Source organism: Podarcis pityusensis (assembly GCF_964106645.2).
Source record: "Podarcis pityusensis genome assembly, chromosome: 1".
Taxonomy (NCBI): domain Eukaryota; kingdom Metazoa; phylum Chordata; class Lepidosauria; order Squamata; family Lacertidae; genus Podarcis; species Podarcis pityusensis.
Genome location: NC_138028.1, coordinates 23,961,149 through 23,982,106, shown reverse-complemented (window position 1 = coordinate 23,982,106; position 20,958 = coordinate 23,961,149). Strand labels below are relative to the sequence as shown.

The 20,958-nt window shown below is 44.0% G+C and overlaps 1 protein-coding gene and 1 pseudogene across 10 annotated transcripts in view; one reads left to right on the top strand and one right to left on the bottom strand.

Moving 5' to 3' along the window:
• LOC308469956 (lysosomal enzyme trafficking factor pseudogene) overlaps window positions 1-18,844 on the top strand; it is a 32,505-nt pseudogene extending 13,661 nt beyond the window's left edge. For both annotated transcript variants that reach the window (XR_013991468.1, XR_013991479.1), the window contains one exon: window positions 17,358-18,844. The product of XR_013991468.1 is annotated as a lysosomal enzyme trafficking factor pseudogene (transcript). The remainder of the gene's footprint in view (window positions 1-17,357) is intronic.
• FOXN3 (forkhead box N3) overlaps window positions 1-20,958 on the bottom strand; it is a 192,042-nt gene that overhangs the window by 114,800 nt on the left and 56,284 nt on the right. The gene's annotated exons all lie outside the window — the stretch shown is intronic.

Below are 20,958 nucleotides of genomic sequence, written 5' to 3'. Positions count from 1 at the left end.
TCCGTGCATGCCGTCATTCTGAGCATCTCCGCATGCGCGAACGGCGAAACCCGGAAGTAACGCGCTCCGTTACTTCCGGGTTGCCGCAGAGCGCAACTCGAACGCACTCAACCCGAAGCACATTCAACTCAAGGTATGACTGTAGTTATTCTTCCTATGTTTGGATAACACTGCTCAAAGACTGCAGCCTGCATTCTCTCTCAAGCTACAATCTGGAGGGTGTATTAGAAGTAAGGCACACAAAAATAAACTGGACCTATTTCTCAAGCAATTGTTGAGGCCCGCATATCATATAAATGCTGAGGCTGCCCAAAGCAACTAAGGTATTTATATCTTCTAAAAATAGATATTAATTTGAATTCAGCAAAATACGTATGTGATTTTTCTAATACAGAACAAATAAAATTGCAGAAGAATTCCTAAAGAAAAACAAATGAATTGCCAACCATTACCGCCAGTTACATGCCATTTCAATCTCCTGTAATGGCACATACAAATTACAAAGTGCTCACGCAGTCAATAGATTTTCTACACTCCTTTCAAGCATTCTTAATAGGAGTGGGACTGTCTGTAAGCTCCGTCACACAGTTATTAACACAACATTTTAGACAATGTAAAATAACTTTCCAATAAGTGTTTTTATTAAGAAGAAAAAACCAGGTGCCTTTTTATCTAAATCAGCAGTAGTAACGCACTGTAACTTGCGCAGAGGAACAAAGTGTGCTTCTTAAATAAGGAGACTGTGAAAAAATGGAAAACACCACACACACGCACAACAAAACAATGCTTGCCTTCTGCTCCGAATGCCACCTCCACAAACCATTTCATAAATGCCAGTTGCAAGAGCCAATTGGTGGGAAGGTGCTTCTGAATAGTTATGCAAAATTACATCACAGTCACACTTTCCTTGATTCTTTGGAAGTTCAGGGAAGTTCAGTGGAGTAAGAATGCTGGCAGGAGAACCTACAAATTAAGAAAATGGTATCTTGTGCAAGAGGATCCCTGACCCCTTCGCCCTTCACCCTTCAAGAGAGGGGGCTCTTCCACACTTCCGCTCGCCTAATACCTAGAAAGCACGGGTCCGAGAGGTTTTCCACTTGTCCCATGCCTCCAGGCACGGGTCTGAGTGGTTTTCTGTTTGCTCCATTGCTTTCCCTGGGGAAATCTGCTTGTTACCGCTGAATCGGAGCAAACGTCAATCTGCAGAAAACCCAATTGACATTTGCTCCAATTCAGCAAATGAATTCAGTTACGAGCGGGTTTTCCCGGGGGAAAGCAGCAGGAAAAGCAGAAGTGTGGACAAGTTCTTAGAGAATATTTAGGAGACAATATTGAGCTAGATGATCCAATGGCCTGACTCTGCAATGTCCCATGTCCCTATAAGCTTATCTCTCTTTTTTGGAGAGCTGTTCAACCATTGATGCTGCTGCTGCTGCTTCTGCTTAACCAAATGTGTTTCTGACCCTGCCAGTAAATTTGTTAAATGAGGATCCAAGTCTTTGGGGGGAATCATGTCCTTTAAATGCAGGTGTGTATAGATTTGCAACCTAAAATACACTGCACTTCCACCTTACAAACCCAGCTGACTATTTCAAGGCTCTCTGAGGATAACAAATACTGATATCAGGAGAACAAATGAGATCCTCATTTTAATTTTGCCACTTCCTATATCACTACCTATATTACAAATGTTTAAAGGGATTTAAACAAAAACAAAAACCAGCCATGCCTTGAGTACATAAAGAAAGTCTACTCAGATGGGCCACCAAATCACCTTGCGCATTTTCTAAGGTATACCTGGGACAAGTTCCCATCGGCAGCACTCAGCAAGTTTTCACAACATGCAGAGGGAAAACATTAGGCAGAAGTGAAGTGTCAGGTGTCCAGCAAACAGGAGACCAAGCCTTTGTCAACAGAGAATTTCTCACTCTACTGAATGCCAAGACATAGAGTCCAGCCTACCCTCAACCTAGGACTCTTCAGATGTCTTGGATTGCAACGCCCATCAACCCTAGTCAGGATGGCTAATGGTTGGGGAAGGAAGTCCAGAAAGGGGGGTGGGGTGGGAATTAGAGTCCAAAACATCTGGAGGGCACCAGGTTGGAAAAGGCTGATAGAGTCCATGTGCTTGCGATGGAGTTTTCCCCCAAGCAAATTTGATCAAGCTTCTTCATCCCTTTATGGCCTGTGGTGCCTTAGTAAATAGCCTCTTCCTTGATGTTCTTCCTGCATATAAATTCTCTTCCGACACACCCCTACATTTAATATTGTCCCGTACTAAACATATATCTTGCAAAATCAGGAGGGGAAGGGAGACTGAACCAAGCCAAGCCTTTTAGGCTTACTTCCCTTGATGCAGTCTATATAGGTTTTGCAGAATTAAAGTTTTTAAAAGTGGACACTAGTACCAGACAAGTACAAACATTGGAAATGAGCAATATCTAATATGAATATGACCTAGTTCACACGCTATTTCAGGCCTAGACTGGGAACACAATCCTGGACGAACTTGGATACTTCTATTCCCCACAGACTTTGACGCATCATAAAAGCTTGTAGCTTATTTCAAAACTGAAGCCAAGTTTCATATTGTCTTACAGGCTTGGCTATCGTTTGGGAAGCCAGGGTGGGGTGGTGGTAGTGGTCAGAATGTCTGAGGCGTGGGAAGCCCCGAGTTGAAATCTCCACTCAACCAAGGACCATGGACCAGCCACTATGTCTCATTCCCAAGCTACCTTGCAGGGTTGCTGCGAAGATAAACAACCATTGGCCTATCTAGTCCAGTGTCCTGATCTCACAGTGGCCAACCATATGCCTGTGGGAAACCCTCAAAGCAGGACATAAGCAGAAAAGCACTGTCCCCTCTTGTGGTTTCCAGCAGCTAGCATTCAGAAGCATTACTGGCGGAGGCAGAGCATAGCCATCACAGCTAGTAGGCTTTTGACAGCCTTATCCTCCATGAATTTGTCCAACCCTCTTTTCAAGCTATCCAGGTTGGTGACCATCACTGGCTCCCGTGAGAACACAGCTGTCAACCGTCCCTTATCCCAGCGCCGTATCCTGTTGCTGTCCCTTATTGATGATGTCCCTTAAATTTCCCGGGTTTCAAAGGAAGCAGCTCCTCTCCCTCCCTCCCTGCCAGCCAGGGAGGAGGGAGGCTCCAACTGTGTTGCTTGGCTGCGTTGCTCACCCAATAAGGAGTCTAAGAACGACTGGGGGGGGGGGTGGAGCTTGCATGCCTTGTGCCGATCAAATCGGCTGCGTTGCCTGGGGACTCGCCTTTGTTCAGCGCTTCCCAGCGGGTGGCTTTCCTTGCTGCATCCCCTTTGCCGGGTTGCTGTGCTGTGGGAACCACCGCTTGAGGCTTCGTTTGGCTGCTGGTTGACTAAAATCCCTTATTTTGGCTGCTGATTCCTTATTTTCGAGGCTGCTGGTCCCTTATTTTCAAATCTGTAAGTTGACAGCTATGCGTGAGAGCAAGTTCTGTAGTTTAACGATACGCTCCGTGAAGCAGTGCTTTCTTTTATCTGTCCTGAATCCCTTGATCATTTTGAACCCTGAACCCTGCCCTAATCTCCTTGGAGGGAAAGGCATCAGGTGTAATAAATACATTCATGCCTTTAAACCACTTCAGTGTTTCTGCTACCGGTGGCTCTCCCTATGACGAAGCCTAAGAAATTAAGAACTCAGCGATAGCTTGAGGGAAGAGAGACACTGCTTCAGTTCCAATAGCTAGAGGCAAAATTTCTGTGGCAGCCAGAAGCAAGGTTTGCAAGCACGCAGGCATTAGCAGGACTACTTTTGTGGGGAAATGGTACTTTTCAGCTCATCGCTTTAGACCTTTGATTGAAAACTAACTCCTGGGTCTTTGGTCCTGGGTGAACAAACTGAGCATTAGTGAGCAGCGATACCATGGCCTCTGCACTACTCTAGCATAAGGGGAGGGGGGCAGCAAGTGTGCTGCTGAGAGCCAAAACCAAGACTCTCAATGGATGCCAGCTTTCCCCATCCGAGAGGAACATCCCAGAGCAACAGGCTCCCCTCCTCCCAAGTTGCTCTCTAAAAAACGAATTGCCAATCAGACCCTCTGCCCGAAACCCTGGAGAGCCACTGCCAGTCAGAGGCTAAGGTAAAAGGTAAAGGACCCCTGGATGGTTAAGTTCAGTCAAAGGAGACTATGGGGTGTGGCGCTCATCTTGCTTCAGGGCGAGGGAGCCGGCATTTGTCCACAGACAGCTTTCCAGGTCGTGTGGCCAGCAGGACTTAACAGCTTCTGGTGCAACGGAACACCATGATGAGTGCCAGAGGGCACAAAAACGCCGTTTACCTTCCTGCCACAGCGATACCTACTTATCTACTTGCACTGGCATGCTTTCAAGCTGCTAGGTTGGCAGGAGCTGGGACCGAGCAACAGGAGCTCACCCCGTTATGGGGATTCGAACCTCCGACCTTCTGATCGGCAAGCCCAAGAGGCTCAGTGCTTTAGACCACAGCGCTACCTGCGTCCTGTCTGCCAGTCAGAGTAGGCAATGTTGGGCTCATAGAACAGGATAACTCATAGAATCATAGAGCTGAAAGGGACCCTGGGGATCATCTAGTATCCAACTCCATGCAATACAGGAATATACAGCTGACCCTTATGGGGAATCCAACCTGAAACCTTGGTGCTGTCTGTTCCACACTCTAATCAACTGTGCTATCAAAGCTAGATGTGTGCCCTGGCATAAGGAAGTTTCCTAAGTTCCTACGAAAAGGGCAGCACTGCTACAAGCACACAGTATACCAACACAACTATGGCCCATTTATTTATTTATTTATACATACATACATACATACACCACCTTTATCTTCCAAGGAGCTCAAGGAAGTGTACATAGTTCACCTCCTCTCCCTTTCATCCTCACAACAACCCTGTGAGGTGGGTTAGGCCAGGACATGGTGACTGGCCCAAGGTCACCCAGTGGGGTGAGTGAGGCTGAGTGGGGGATGCGAACTCTGCTCCCCCAGGTCATAGTCCAACACTCCAACCATTACACCACACTGGCTCTCCTTCCTCACCCTCCTCTGGATACCATAACATGCCCTCCGCACATTTGGACATTTTACTGTATTCAGTAAAAGGGAAGAGCGCCAGCCATCAGCAATCGAAAGTGATGCTTGGCCAACATCTAAACCTACCCCTCCACCACCTGAAGCCACATGCTTTTTTATATCCAACAGCACCAAGCAGGTAAGGCAATAATGGTAGAAACAGTATGTTACAGAATAGTGGTTTAGCCTGTATGTGTTTTAAATCTCTACAGTTTGCAGCACAGGCAGAGGCAAATGGCGCACATACTTACGGAAATAACTGAATTCCTCTGGAACTGCAATCGCAGAAAGGCTTGTCATTTTTGTGTAACATTTATCTAACAAGAACCAGCTAGGATCAAGTCTATTATGCGCAAGGTAGGAACAGGATCAGGTCTTCAGACACCCAGTACCAACCAGAGAAGGGCAACAGTTGCAGGACGCTTTCCCAAACTAAACATTACAGTAAGCCCACAACTTATGCACATTTAACTTATGAACTTTCAGCTTTACAAACTTTTTTTTTGTCGGTGAGTGTGTGTTAAACGGTTTTTTAAAGGGCAGAAAGGGGGTGGATGTCCAGGAAAAAAGACTTTGGTAATCCCACCTGTCATTGCACCCAATGTGTTTCGACTTTATGCAACTTTTATGCGATTTTGACTTTAGTTGTGATCCCCAGAACGTAACCCCCATGTAGGTAAAGGTAAAGGTAAAGGGACCACTGATCATTAGGCCCAGTCGTGGCCGACTCTGGGGGTGTGGCACTCATCTCGCTTTATTGGTCAAGGGAGCCGGCATATAGCTTCCGGGTCATGTGGCCAGCATGACTAAGCCGCTTTTGGCGAACCAGAGCAGTGCACAGAAACGCCGTTTACCTTCCCGCCAGAGCGGTACCTATTTATCTACTTGCCCTTTGATGTGCTTTCAAACTGCTAGGATGGCAGGAGCAGGGACCGAGCAACGGGAGCTCACCCCGTGGCAGGGATTCGAACCGCCGACCTTCTGATTGGCAAGTCCTAGGCTCTGTGGTTTAACCCACAGCGCCACTGCACTCTAATTGCTTGGGTAGCAATCAGACCTGGGGTGTATACATGTTTTAAAATTTAATACTAGGCAAAAAGAAACAGCTTTACATCAAAATCCCAGCACAAGGGGAGTAGAAGTTTTGTGTTCCCCAGTTGCAAACCTACCTACTCCCACTGCCGCACTGCAATTAACCTGGTGGGGCGGGGAGGTTCCAGTCGACCCCAAGGGAGCATTTTCCCTAAGGCTAAGCAGCCCACCTGGGGCACAATTTTCATCGGGATTTCAGCTGGGGAGAGAGAGACCATGAGCTGTGGTCCCAATGAAAATTGGGAGGACTCGTTTCTGTAACACAGATGGATTTGCCAACCACAAGATCAGAATTACATTTGTTCTGTCTTGGAAAGGGTATAGAATGAACCGTATTCCTCCTAAACGTTTCTTTTTAAAATGGGAACGGACAAGTCCTTTGCGAAAGACACGCAGGAAAGAGCACTGACTGCTTCCCCCTCAGCCAATTTCGGGGGAGACATGACAGGGAGGACAGGACCCTGTTGCACAAGCAGAAGTCCTTCTTCTGACCGGGTTCGTTGGGCGAATGCCACCCATAAACTTCTAAACAGGAAACTGGACACATGCCACATTAGACCACCACATCATGCAAGTCAGCACTGTCAACACTGACTGTCAATGGTTCTCCAAAGTCTCAGACAGGAGCCTTCCCCCCTCCCCTGAATGAGCATGACCTGGAGACCTCAGGAATTGAACCCAGCACCTTCTGCACGGGAATAATGGCTTACCCACCAAGGGGCAAAATGAGGACTATGGATACTGCTCTACTGTTTATGTGAAATGGCTCTGGAAATCTTCTCTGCACCACAAGCAAACTTTCTTCCTTGCATTTTTTTGAATGGCGGCGGATCAAAACTGAGAGAACCACGTGAGGAGCAGAAGAAAGCTCCACTTCTGTGGTGTTTAAGGAAACACCACGACAGCTGTCTACAAGCACAAACTAGCCTTGGCATATGTACACATATATACACCAACTGATGCCCTTAAACTATGAACCTAGGTGTATATTCCTCTACCCTGACCCGGGTCCAATTTCTCCCTCACTAAACTTAGCTGCTGACGAGAACCATAGACAAACTGAAGTGAGATAAAGGATCTGGATGAAGTAAAGTTAGGGAAAGTACCTTAGAAGAGGAAGAAGCTCATGCAATGTCATAGTCATAATGGAAAAGTTAAAAGAGCAGTGTGTTTCGTTAAGGAAAAGAATATATTGCAATTCCTTTAAAAGCTGCAGAAAATAACTGGCCATAACTTTAAAAATTGCTGGCGTCCATTTAGTGCCATCCTTCTTGGGAGAGAGAAAAAACCCTCCAGCAACAGCAACGAAATTCCAGGAATACTGAATCAATGGGCTGCCCAGAAACCATGTAGGTTGTGCAGAAATATATTCAAAATACTTGTTTTTCATTCTCCAAGGATGCCAAATCAAAATTATCAACACCCTAGTTCTGTTTTACTAGCTGACAATTTTATTCACATAAGTAACTTTTTAAAGAAACCTAACAGGTAAAAAGTAAACAAGGAATCACGTGTATTTATTTTTTTAAAGCACACAATTAGATTTACTACTTGTGTTTTGCTTTGAAAGGCAAAATTATCCAGAGACACATCAAAAAGCTTTTAAGACAAAAAATGGGAAGAAGAGTAATGCTAAGGATACTGAAATAAGAATATCATCTACCATGCTATACCACAATAAAGGTGCCACTTAAAAGAGAAATATCCATTTTCTATTTTACAGCCTGTACATATACCAAGCAGATATACTGCTTGAACTGAAGGCTAAATTAGATGTTCTTTCAGGAAATTTTTTTTAAGCCAATCCTCTTTTTAAAAAGAAAAAAATGGGGTGCATATTTTGTACTCCTGGACAGGGACTGTTTCAAGAAAGTCGGGTCTTAATTGCCACAGAAGGAAAAAGCATCTCACTCAGGTTTTCGTTTTTTTAATTTGGGCAATATATTTTAAGAAGTCACACCTCAATGCTTTTCGGGTTGTTGTTCTTTTAAAGTCTATTTTTAGTCCACAAGAAGCAGAGAAAGCATGTGAAACCAGCAAAAATTAGTATCGATATGTAAAAATATCTGTCAGTGTGGAAAGCCAAGATTAGTCATATCAACAACACTGCTGCGTCCCCATCTCTCATTTTAATACAAACTGCAAGCATCATCCTAAATTTAAGGTTTGAGAAACGGAATTATTTCCAGATAATGTTTCACTTCACGAAATATCTCTTTTTAACTGACATCTCAGTTAAAATATGCGTTCTCCTACCTCAGTTTTGGCAAGTTACAGACTGTAAGAAGGGATAAGTCTACAGTCCTGTAAATATCAATTCATTTCTGTACCTTAAATGATGCTTTAGCAGATTAAGACTACAATCTCCACACAGTTTCTAGGAGCATATCACCCAGAGAATGACTTTTCCTGAGCGAATTCCTAGGATATTGTGCCCCTCAAAGAAATATATACCTCCCTCACCCAATCCCTTCTCAAAGACACTCTGACGCTACTCAACCAGAAAAAAAGACCTTCATTGCCAGGTCACCTTGTACAACAATTAAAGATCTTCTCTGCTATGTTTCCTACCAAAACCTACTGAGCCACCCTCTCCCGTGGGCAGAAGGGGCTGGGGAGAGGAGGAGGACGATCATTGGAACTTGAGCCAAACTGCATGTGGATGCCTATGGCTTAAGACAGTGGTTCCCAATTAGCTAATTACCGAGGACCCCCTATGCGATGATAATAATAAATTTATTATTTATACCCTGCCCATCTGGCTGGGTTTTCCAGCCACTCTGGGCAGCTTACAGCGTATATAAAACATAGTAATACACCAAACATTAAAAACTACCCAATACAAAGCTGCCTTCAGATGTCTTCTAAAAGTCATGTAGTTCTTTATCTCCTTGACATCTGAAGGGAGGATGTTCCACAGAGAAGGGCAGCACTACTGAGAAGGCCCTCTGCCTGGTTCCCTGTAACTTCGCTTCTTGCAGTGAGGGAACCACTAGAAGGCCCTCAGAGCTGGACCTCAGTGTTCGGGCTGAACGAAGGGAGTGGAGACACTCCTTCAGGTATATTGGGCCAAGGCTGTTTAGGACTTTAAAGGTCAGCACCTACACTTTGAATTGTGCTCAGAAACATATGGAGAGCCAGTGAAGATCCATTAGGACTGGCGTTATATGGTCCTGGCAGCCTCTCCTAGTCACCAGTCTTGCTGCTGCATTCTAGATTAGTTGTAGTTTCTGAGTCACCTTCAAAGGTAGCCCCACGTAGAGCGCATTGCACTAATCTAAGCGGGAGATAACCAGAGCATGCACCACTTTGGTGAGACACTCTGCAGGCAGAGAAGGTCTCAGCCTGCATACCAGATGGAGCTGGAGGACAGCTGCTCTGGTCACAGAATTGACCTGCACCCCCATGGATGGTTAGGAGTCCGAAATGACTCCTAGGCTGTGCCCCTGGTCCTTCAGGAGCACAGTTACCCCGTTCAGGACCAGGGAGCCCCCCCCAAAAAAACCAGCACTTCTGTCTTGTCAGGATTCAACCTCAATCCGTTAGCCGCCATCCATCCTCCAACCGCCTCCAGACATTCATACAGGACCTTCACTGGTTCCGATTTGAAAGAGAGGTAGAGTTGGGTATCATCTGCATATTGGTGAACACTCAGCCCAAACCCCCTGATGATCTCTCCCAGCGGCTTCATATAGATGTTGAAAGGCATGAGGGAGAGGACGGAACCCTGAGGCACCCCACAAGTGAGGGCCCAGGGGTCTGAACACTCATCCCTCACCACCACTTTCTGAACACGGCCCAGGAGGAAGGAGCGAAACCACTGTATAACAGTGCCCTCAGCTCCCAGCCCCTCTAGACGGTCCAGAAGGATACAATGGTCAATTGTATCAAAAACTGCTGAGAGATTCAGCAGAAATAGGAAACAGCTTTCACCCTTGTCCCTAGCCTGCTGGAGATCATTGACCAGCGGGACCAAGGCTGTTTCAGTCCCATGATGAGGCTCGAATCCCGATTGGAAGGGATGTGTGCACACGTGTATATCTGAGGAGTTTTGATGAGGTATATTTTATTACAACATTTAGGCTACCATGAGAATAATTTGACTGAAAGATATGATATAAAATGCATACTTAGGTGGGTTGCACAGAGCAGCGGTATAATACAACGCAAACCTTTCACAGAGCAAAGTAAGACAAGGGAAGGAACTTGTTATAATTTTAATCATTTTATTAAAAAAAATAACCATCCCAGCCTGCTCTTGCAAACAAGATTTCAGCGCAACACTTTCCCACTTGATTGCCCAAAACAAGGTTATGCAACTGTCTTCCCATGTTGTGGTGACGGAACAAACAGCTTGTTCTTACATGACTACCTAATCTCTTTTTTCGATGAAAATGTATTCAAGTTTCCCACCCCCTCCCATTATCAAGCAAGCCAACACACACAGAGACGCATCTGAGAAACCTGATTTAGCTCTTAGTCCATTGTACACTAGCTTGGCTGTAAACCCTCCATAACTCTTTGGTACATATTTCAAACCAAACATACCTAGGGTTGAGATATTGATATATATATGAAATTATTGTTGTCATTCTTGTTGTCCTTCTCGACGGATAACCCAACTGAAGTTTGAATATATATATAAAATAAAATTATTATTATTATTATTATTATTATTATTATTACGCACAGCTATCAAAGCAGTAAGCAACAGAACACCGCAAAAATACTTAACCGTTAGGTAGATATGGCCAAACTGCCTTCTGTTGACTGGCAGAATATTATTAACTAAGGGATGAAGGACACAGGAATAAGCACCTTTACACCATGCAAAATGGTGCCACTTGGGTAACAATGAACAATAAAATTATGTCAGGGATTTAAACATAGCTTTTTCCACTAGGTCTGCTGCAAGGAACAGATCTCCCTAAGAACCAAACAAGGTTACAGCAATGAGTCTTGGTTTTCAATTCCTCAGAGCAGAGGATCTAATTTAGAAAGAATCCTTCCCAAAATAGTGCAGCAGAGTTCTAGTGACTGCTCACCAAGGTACCCTATGCCCCTTCCCCTCAATGCACTAATATCCCTTGATGGGTCCAAAGGCTAGGACTAAGGAGAAGCATATCTCTTCCTTTTTTTCCAACTGAGATGGTGATGTAGGAGAGCTCAAGAGGACTGCTGGAATTTACACCAGGGAAACAACAAGCCACTCACTTCCTTTTGATGACGTATGAACTAGGAAATTAAATAGAGGATCCAGGTTTTACTGTAACACTTTTCACATGTTCAGCTGAACAAATTTGGAAGAAGAGAGCAGGATTGTTCCACTTTTTCACCTTACAGTAGTGCCTCGCAAGACGAAATTAATTCGTTCTGCGAGTTTTTTCGTCTTGCGAATTTTTCGTCTTGCGAAGCACGGTTTCCCATAGGAATGCATTGAAAATCCAAAAGGAAACAAACTTGCAAGATATTTTCATCTTGCGAATCAAGCCCATAGGGAAATTCGTCTTGCGAAGCAACTCAAAAAACGAAAAACTCTTTCGTCTTGCGAGTTTTTCGTCTTGCGAGGCATTCGTCTTGCGAGGTACCACTGTATATGCATATTAATATGAAGGTGCAAAAAACTGACTGTGCACATCCACGTGAGTAGCTAGAGTCCACACTGCGGATAAAGCCTGCGAACACAGGATTTCATGCCGTCACCTAGATGCATCCATAGGGGTAGCAGGGAAAGGGGCTGTGAGCGGGCACAAAACTGCCCACCTCCTGTACATGTGAAAGGGACTTCTACAAATAGGGTTTTGGGGGGGGGGAGTATTTTGCTTATGGTGGTACAATCCACCTGTCCCTGTACCATGTATGAAATAATTATGCTTTATAGAGGCAGAAGCAACTGGTACAGCAGATTTGAATGAATATTACCAGAAACTCTCTCTTCTTTTGCAAAAAGCAAAACACCTGCCCATATCACAAAACTTCACAGCTCAGCAATCACCAGGACCAGATTTCTTTTTCCTTCTTAGGAATGTGAGCTCAGATTGTTAGGACTCTATACGGACTGCCGAACTCCTTGATCCTAGTGAATGCAGATTCCTAAACACACTTCCTGAAAACTGCCTCCACTACAGATTCAAAACAGTAATAGTAAAGGAGAAGGAATCTAGAGTTTTAGCCTTAAAGCAACCACACCCACCCTCCCCACAAATCTTGAGATAGTGGTGCATGTCACCATTTGCATGCAGGTACACACAAAGGGATGCCAATCTTTGGGTTTTCAAAACTGCATTCAAATGAAGCGTCTCTGCAAGCACCAATTCTTGTACAGAAAGGGTGATCCCAGCATTTGCCTGTATAATGGGATACAGCTAGACTTCCCTGGGGGTGGGAAGTCGAATAGCAAATGCTCAGCAGGCTTTGGAATGTTCTCCTCCCCTTACTGAACCAAAATTCTCCATCATTTAGCAGGAGGCACTTCCCAGAAGCTTAGATACTGGATGAGATACCATGGAAGAGGAGAGGAGAGAAATAAGCCAGGGCAAGGAGAATGTCCTCTTCTGCAGGGAGGTTCACAGAAGCCAAGAGGAGAAGTCATAGGAAGGACAGTTGGTAGGAAGGAGGAGGAGAGAGACAAGAAAAGGCACCAGAAAATTTATGGCTGGCAGCCTCTGCCTCATAGGCTCAGAAGGGAACTCCCATCAGTAAGGCAAAGGATGGGAACAAATGTCCTCACGGTGAACTTCGTTCCCGTTTCCTATAAACACACACAAAGCCACATGGTCTGCAGCCAACACCTTGCTACCCAAAGGCCCCCAAAGGGCAAATACTTTAGCCAGCTCCATGCCTCCCAAAAAAAACAAAGGCTGCAACAAAAGACGTTCACGGTCCCCTTAATCGGCAACAGCACTAGTGGGCACTTCCATAATTACAGCAGACCTGCATAATGCATTTGAAGCGTCACAGGCCTTTACCCTGAAAGCCGAGGATCTGCCACATCAGTAACTCTGTTGCTAGGGCAACTGCTTACTTTCCATATCAACTGCAAACTCGTTGCTACGGAGACGCATATACAAGAAAAATTCCTCTCCATAGCCAAGGACCAGATGGTAAGGGAAGCCAGGAAGAGTCATGGGCTAAAGGGATTGTACTAAATGGGACACATACTAGGGCATTCACATCTATGCACTAGGAAACAGGGTGAAATCTGAGCAATTGAATATGTAGGTCTAGCAATAAGGAGAGATATAAAAGGGGGAAAGGAGAAAAAAAGCTCCCATGTTATGCTCATGGTGGTACCATTAAGATTTAGTGCTTGTATATAACTAGCTGACATGTGTTAACAAGAAGGTTTGTAATGGTACTAATGCTCCCCTCTCCCCCAGCCTTCATTCTGCACACACTCACACAACATTTACTTTATTAAAAATAGGTTCATTTTGTTGTCGTTAAATCACTTCATCACTTTCCATGTCTGATTTTTTTTATATAAATCTAAATAAAAGTTTAGCATGTATCTTGTTGGAGAAGAATATTGGAATAGAAGACTCTCTGCAACCATCATAGTGAAGTCTGGAAGGTTGGAAATAAGCATGCAACGTATAAATGGATTACACGGAAAACAGATCAACACACATACACAATTACTCCACAGAAGAAAGTGTACTGTTCAAACCAGGAGTGGGGGAAGAGATGAACTACAGCACTAAAGAAAGGTTCTGGTATTTAAGAAGTCATATTGAGTGCCCGATGTTTGCTAACTATCACCCTGTTTCACAACCAGTTGAAAGACTGTTTATATGCAATGCTGTTCTTAATACCACACATTTAGTTCCTTGAAAGCTCCTTTGAAAACAATGGGATTTATAAATACAGTGGTACCTCAGGTTAAGTACTTAATTTGTTCCAGGGGTCCATTCTTAACCTGAAACTGTTCTTAACCTGAAGCACCACTTTAGCTAATGGGGCCTCCTGCTGCTGTCGCGCTGCTGGAGCCCGATTTCTGTTCTTATCCTGAAGCAAAGTTCTTAACCTGAAGCACTATTTCTGGGTTAGCGGAGTGTGTGACCTGAAACGTATGTAACCTGAAGCATATGTAACCTGAGGTAGCACTGTATATGTAAGACAATACACATCAGAAGACTTTGCTCTTTCAGATGTCTAGACAAAAACATGGCTGTTACCCAAGGTTTTTAATTAATTGTTCTCTTGGCTTTATTATTTTATCTGAGGTTACCTCCATGACTTATTTTCTTTCATTGCAATATTTGGATGCTATTTTTGAAATTTTCATATGCCTGAAGATATTGCACATATTTGGGCTGTTGCCTTTTAGGAGATACACCCAAACCACAGAGTGCACTGACACAGGGCAAAAATATCATAGCCACCTCAAATGGGGCCATATTGTTTTGCTCTGTTTTCCACAGTTTCAGAAAGCAGTGCCGCCACTGAGAAGGCCCTGTTCTATCAATCTAACCTCCCTTACGGATGCAACTCTGAACAGAATCTTGCATTCTGATGGACTCATACAGAGAAGAGTGTACTCTCTTTGGTACACAAGTCACAATTCCAGAACAGAGTCATCAGTTTCATGTAGTAGAGAGACAAATGCCCCAACTGTGAATTGGTAATTAACTACAGCACAAAACTTGCATTTGGAACAAGTTCATCTTCTGAGGTTACAGTCCTGCCCTCTTTCCCACCAACCCAGCAGGATCTGGGAGTTCAGCGACCGACCTTAATGTTCTTGACCGAGCACAAACAAAAAGCTGCCTCCCATATTTCCAGCAATTGTCATCTCTGCCACCCATCAGGTCGGTGTTAGCATTTCAGCGCTCTTCCCCCAGCATCAAGCTAAGAGAGATCTGAAGCTATACAACAAGTAATTCAAAAACCATGCACATTTTTTTTGAAAAAAAAGCACCCATGCTTCATCCAAGTTTACTTTAAACTTTAAAAAAAAAATGGAGGGGAGGAGAAAAAATGGGAGTTAAAAGAAAGAAGATGGGTGTGAATGCAGAAATAATACTGAACATGCAGATAACAAGTGGGACTGAAAACACACCAACAGTTTGCAGTGTTCAGGGTTCCAGCCAGTGAGTCATGACCTTTCGTGGGATTCTCCATTCCATTTCTGCCTCATTCCCCCAGTTCCCCCATGATAGTCAGCCAAAGGTCACAGTGTATGCTTAGTCCTTATTGGACAGATGTGGTTCCCTCTTAAAGTTGTTTTGTACACCTACAACCTTTGGGTTTCCCTCAAGCTTGCTGACACCTCCTTTTTGTGCATGGATGGTGCTATAAATTAGTTCACGGTTAGTACATGGGATGCTGAATTGTCAGTAGGCAAAGCCTGACAGCATTTCTCATCTGTTCTTGGGTATATTAGAAGAGATTGTCTAGCTGCAAATCTCATTCAGCAGGCAAGTCATTAAATGGTAATCTGTGTCAATGAATTATACCAATGTAGCTACACTTACAAAATAGAGGCAGCATAAATTCAAGCTGAATACTGCAGAAAGATGAACAAGTCGTCTCAACCGCAAAATATAGGGGTGGAAAGGGAGACACTATTTTCTTTTGGTCTACTGGTGTCTTCGAAGTGTACAAGTGGTCTGGATTTCTTGAATCACCATGTTTTACTTATGTGGTTATAAGCTGTTAACCAGGAATACAACATTACACTACTTTAACAGCCATGGTTTACAGTAATTGTGAAATTATCAGTGAAAAACAGCTGAAAACAATGAGAAACATTTTAAAATAATTAATAATATACTCTTTTGCTCCATATTTGTTGCACACAACAAAAGAGCATGCAGCCTTCGAACAACTAGATGCGTGAACAACTGACAGAATGCCGCTGGGTGCTTTGCACGCCTTATCTCTCTCACGAGTGCCTGTGAAAACACATCCAACACATGTCTACATCCACACTGTAATTATATCATTGAGGTGTGCCACCTGATGTAATACATTACGCAAAATACAGTGGTGCCCCGCAAGACGAATGCCTCGCAAGACGGAAAACCTGCTAGACGAAAGGGTTTTCCGTTTTTGAGTTGCTTCGCAGGACGAATTTCCCTATGGGCTTGCTTCGCAAGACGAAAATGTCTTGCGAGTCTTGAGATTTTTTTTTTGCTTTTCCCCCCTTTATCTAAGCCGCTAAGCCTTTAATAGCCTTTTAGCAGCTAATCCGATAAGCCGATAAGCCTTTAATAGCCGCTAAACCGCTAATAGCGCTAATCCGTTAAGCCGCTAATAGGGTTGCTTCGCAAGACGAAAAAACCGCTAGATGAAGACTCTCGCGGAACGGATTAATTTCGTCTTGCGAGGCACCACTGTACAGTACTTTGCTTGGAAAATGTTAACGCCACCCTCCAGGAATGGGGCTGAGCTAAGAGGAGGGCTCCTTCCTCTGCCTGACTGCTCATTCACCTGCATACAGTTCTTGCTCACCCATGACTTCCAGGCTAGTGTTTTAAGGTGGCTTTAAATGTATAAAAATATTTTTTTGGGGGGGGAGGGGTTGAGCAGAGATGCCTGCAGCCCTTCCTGCCTTCCAGATCCTGTAGTGCAGCCTTTCTCAACCTGTGGGTCCCCAGATGTTGTTGAACTACAACTCCCACCAGCCCTAGCTAGCAAGGCCAGAGCTCAGGGAAGATGGGAGTTGTAGTCCAACAACATCTGGGGACCCACAGGTTGAGAACCGCTGCTGTACTGCATGGTTAGGCAAACTAAGGCCTGGGGGCTGGATCTGGCCCAATCGCCTTCTAAATCCGGCCCCCGGATGGTTTGGGAATCAGCATGTTTTTACATGAGTAGAATGTGTCCTTTTATTTAAAATGCATCTCTGGGTTTTTCGTAGGGCATAGGAATTTGTTCATTTTTTTCTCCAAAATATAGTCCAGCCCCCCACAAGGTCTGAGGGACAGTGGACTAGCCCCCTGCTGAAAAGGTTTGCTGGCCCCTGCTGTACTGAACTTCACAAATAAACCATTTATTTTAGGCCGGGAAGGGGCTGCGAGAAGCAAACACAATTAACCAGTGCCCATAACTCTCAGAGCTGACAAGAACTGTAAAAGGCTATTTTGCATCCACTGCAGCCTCTCAAAAGATTTCAGAAATATGTCATCTCCTAAGCTCTTTTCTTATACGTTCCCCTTTTATTTATTTAGCAAGTATTGAAGATTACAGACGTCAAGCTCATCAGCTTGTGGACAATAGTGAAGGTGACACTGCCTGTTAAGGGGAAACAGTCTGAAGTGAAGCACAGAAAGTCTTGGTTTTGGATCCTCCTCACGTGACGGCAGCCATGTCACACGGCACCAGAAGCAGAGCTCGAAAGGGGCAGGCCCCAGGTGGGCAGTGGAAGGGATGGACTCAAAGAGCGGCTCGGCAGGAGAGGCGGCGGGGTGACAGGGGTTGGGCCACCCGCGCTCCCTCCACCTGGCTGTTCGTTCCCGTGTTTTCTGGAGGAGGAAGGTTCAAAGCATGGAGAATGATGAACTTCCGTCAGAGGATGGGATGGATTGGTGTGGGATTATACTTAACAGCAAGTGCGGCAGCATTTTACTATGTCTTTGAAATCAATGAGACTTACAACAGACTGGCACTGGAGCACATCCAGCAACCTCCTGAAAAACTGAGAGAAGAATCCACCTGGATGCACTCCTTAAAAACACGGCTGATGTCCGTACCCTTTTGGCTGTGGACTATTATCTTCTTGATCCCTTATTTGCAAATGTTTCTGTTCCTTTATTCCTGTACAAGAGCTGATCCCCAAATGGTGGGCTACTGTATCGTTCCTATTTGCCTGGCTGTCGTTTGCCAACGTCACCAAACATTTGCGAAGGCCTCCAACCAAATTAGCAGACTGCAACTGACTGACACTTAAACCCATCTGCGTTTCCCGATGAACGCTTTTAGATAACCTGAAGGATCTTGGCTGCATCAGTTGAATATACAAACGGAATGTGAAATTCTTTTTCTTCATGTTAACTACTGAATTATCAACTTTCTATTTTTCGAATAAGTTGACTTTGAGTATGGTTGCATTCCATTTGGTGGAATAACTGAGCTTTCTTTGAGACTAGGGGATGACATTCTTCATATTTGCCTTATAATGCAGAATTTCTACACTCCTGAAGTTTTTGTGGAGAAAACCTACTTGAAACCTTATTTCACTGTGCACGCCCCCCTTTTATCTTCAAGCTTCCCTCAGGAGGAGGATCAGTGGATGATTTACAGCCCCAAGTGCAAATGATCAATCCTAAACAAGCATTTGCTTTCCATTTAAAGTTAGTTGTGTACTCACTTTGCTTCTATTGTGGAAAAGAAGACGAGTTTGCGTGCGTAATAAAGACCTGAAGAATCGCAACCACACAGTGGAGCAATCACAAAAAATGCAAAGTTTCAACTGAATTAGATTATTTTTGGAACTGCTGAAACTATAGAGAAGTCGAAGCAAAGGGGATGGGGAAGCAGACGCAAGATCGTCCAGAAGACTAGAAAGATCATGAGCAATATGCCTAAGACAATTGTGGCTACTTTTTTGTCTTCTGGACATGTTGGGTAAGAGAGCAGGCTCTTAACTAGCAGAGTGGGGAGAATCAGAAATTTTAGAGCTGATTAATAAATGTGTCTTAAGGAACACTTGCAATAAGTTAGGAAATGAGATAATCACAAGAATAGAGAGAGCCATATATATATATATATATATACTCTGTGTTTGTGTGTGTCTGTGTGTGTGTGTGTACATACACATACACACACACACACACACACACACACACACCCCAAAACAAAAACGACAGCAGCTTTGATGTTAAGATACCTGGAGTAAAATGCCCACTTTCCATTTAATGGATATTTTTCCGTGCTAAAAGCAGATATATAGCAACAATGGAAAAACTCTACTGTTGTGTGTGCCTGTGTTTAATAAAAAGAAAAACACTAGTGCAAAAAAACCAGCACCCTCTACCAACTGAAACTGGACAAGATGCAATATACATGCAACTTCTATTTAGACACAGTGCTGTGTAGCATCTTCTGTTTCTCTGCAATGTACACTTCAGTATTAAGTAAGGGGTATCAAGAGCATACAGTGAAAACCAATCTCACCCAACAAACAACTCTGCCTGCTATTTATAGCAACTCTGGGCCACTTAAGATATAGGAAATGCAAATAAGGTCAGCATGTCATCTTTTACTGGGCCAGTTTAGTAGGATATGCAGACTTTTAAACATAAATGTTCGTCATGCATATAATTGTATCTTTCCATTCCTGTCCCATCAAGTCACCATCTATACACGAGCAGTTAACAAATAAAAGTCCTCATCAGAGAATTAAAAAATTTCACACGATTAGAACATATACACAAAGAGATCACTGCAACCCATTTATTGGGGATGGGGGGGACACCTTATACAGTCATATCTCATGTTGTGAACGCTGAGGGTTATGACTTTTCAGGTTGCGTCCCGCGGCGACCCAGAGGTACTGGAAAGGGTTACTTCCGGGTTTCGCCGCTCACGCATGTGTAGACGTGCAAAATGACATCACATGCATCCGCAGAAGTGGCGAATCGTGACCCACGTGTGCGCAGATGTGGGTTGCATTCCGTTCAAGTTGCAAACGGGGCTCCAGAATGAATCCCGTTTGCAACCAGAGGTACCACTGTATTCCACTTCTTTTCTCCAAGTGAACTCAAGGCAACTTACAAAACACAACCTCACAATAAAATAGAAGCCATATTTCAAACCACACAGCATAGAATCACAACCAGGAAAGGGAACAGCATTCAAGTAATGACTAGAGAAACATTCAGTCAAGCATCTTCATAAACAGCCACGTTAAATTTAACCAGCAATCTAAAACCATCCTGGTGTCACGAGCAACACAAGCACTGTATTGCTCTCAGACTAAAGAGGATTTAATTCCTTTAAAAAAAAAAGCTACAGTATTCTTTTTTTTACATATTTCTTTAAACTGAATATGTCAACCAGTCTCAAATACATTATGTGAGGACTGTAAGAATGAACTTAGAATATCTGCCATTATATATAAAATATAATGAGCCATACTTTAAAAATAAATTAATTAATGGGCTTGATAATAGTGATAAGGAACTGGCAAATCTTCCAGTGCCTCACTTTGATCCTGTACCCAACTAAGCCTATGGGGGTAATCTTATGCTGACTAACTAGCTGAGCTCTGCAATTTGCTCTGTTTTCAAATTATGAATATGCATTACTAGCACATATTACCTGTACCTACCAGCAGTTGCTTCCTGGAAAAATTCTAGATCATGGGTCTACAAGTAAACGCCTTTCTCATTATTAATTTGAGTGTGCCAAGACAGAAATGCAATCAGAAAAGGTTTTTTTAAAAAACGTGACTAATGGCAACTGTCCTCCTGCGCTCCTCATGTGGAAGATCCCAATACAGCAGTCTTTGGCAACCTGGCACATTCCAGGTGTTGGGTCTACAATTCCCATCAGCCCCAAGCATACTGTTTGGTGATCCAAAACATCTTGAGGGCATCAGGTTGGCAAAGGCTGAGCTGGCAAATAACAGAGCCTCTTTTCCCCTCCCCCTGAGGTATGTACACAAAGGTGAGTGTGCTGGCACAGAGTCAGCCTATTTCTTTAAGCATCTTCTAACCTCCCCCCTCTGCTCAGTCAAAATGTCTTCTTTGCCCCATAAGCCAGGGGTAGTCAATATAGTGTCATCCAGATGTTGCTGAACTCCCATCAGCGCCAGCCAGCATGACCACG